We start from the raw sequence: 1,172 nt of genomic DNA, 5'->3' as shown, positions 1-1,172 counted from the left end.
TGTTGCGTTTTATCGATGCCCGTTTCTTTTTTTTTTTTTTTTTTTTTTTATATATATATATACTATTTTAACCTTTTTTTTTTATTTCTATATTTTATATTTTTGTTCTTTTTTTTTTGTTTTAATTTCTTTCCAGCAGAAACAAATCGATAAGAAAAAAAGAAAGAAAGAAAGAAAACTTTATTTTTCCATTTCTCACACCCTCATCGTTCGACGATATAGTCCCGTGCGCATCTCTATCATATATATACACACACATACATATACACACACCAAACACATAATTACATGCATATACAAAGAGAATTTATATACGAAACATGTAAGTAGTGCGAGTCTCGGAATGGCGTCATTTTCTTTTCTTTTTTCTTTTACAACTTTTGTTATTCATATATCTTTGTCTTTCTTTATAATATTATTATAATTATTATCATTATATATTATTATAATCCCCTCCCCCCTATCCCTGTTATTCGGTTCCTAATCTTTAAATCCCCGTCCCCCGTCCCTTCCCCTTTCTCTTCTTACTCCTCTTTTTAGTAATAAATATTATTGCAAGTCATCGTAAAGTATAATCCATTTTTAGTGAGTAGTAAATGTATGACGGTAGTATGCCAAAAAAAGAAAAAACAACAAAAAAGAATAATTAAAAGGAAAGAGGAAATGTACAGACGAAGAAGTGTATTACGTGTTCGCTTTAGAAAAAAAAAAATGAAAAAAAGAAAAAGAAAAAAAGAGATAATGTCGAACGTGGAATTGTGAAGAAAAAGATTTAAGAAAAAAAAATGATAGGGGTAAAAAAGAAACAAAAAGAAAAATCTATTTCTATTTTAAATGAGAGAGACGTTATATTATAATGCACGCGAAAACGCTTTACGATTTTAATTGCCACGTGGAGATTCGTACGCGCGAGCGAATATTATTATCGATGAAAAAAAAAAAATAAACATTATCAAGGAACACGAATATCACAACGCAAGAGAAGTCTTTTTTTTTTCTTCGTGAATGAAAACGAGACAAAAAGGAAAAAAAAAACAACAAAATACCATTATCTACAATAATACTTTTATACAAAATTCCAAGTTTCAATAAACAACTGCGTTAATTTTGTTTATTTACTATTTGTTGAAATGAAGGGTGATTTGTTAGAAATTGTATTATTTAAATTTAAT

The sequence above is a fragment of the Polistes canadensis genome, unplaced genomic scaffold (assembly GCF_001313835.1).
Source record: "Polistes canadensis isolate GaletaPanama2010 unplaced genomic scaffold, ASM131383v1 scaffold_268, whole genome shotgun sequence".
NCBI classification, from domain to species: Eukaryota; Metazoa; Arthropoda; class Insecta; order Hymenoptera; family Vespidae; genus Polistes; species Polistes canadensis.
The sequence above is the reverse complement of the archived record's forward strand: the minus strand, read 5'-3'. Positions refer to the sequence as shown.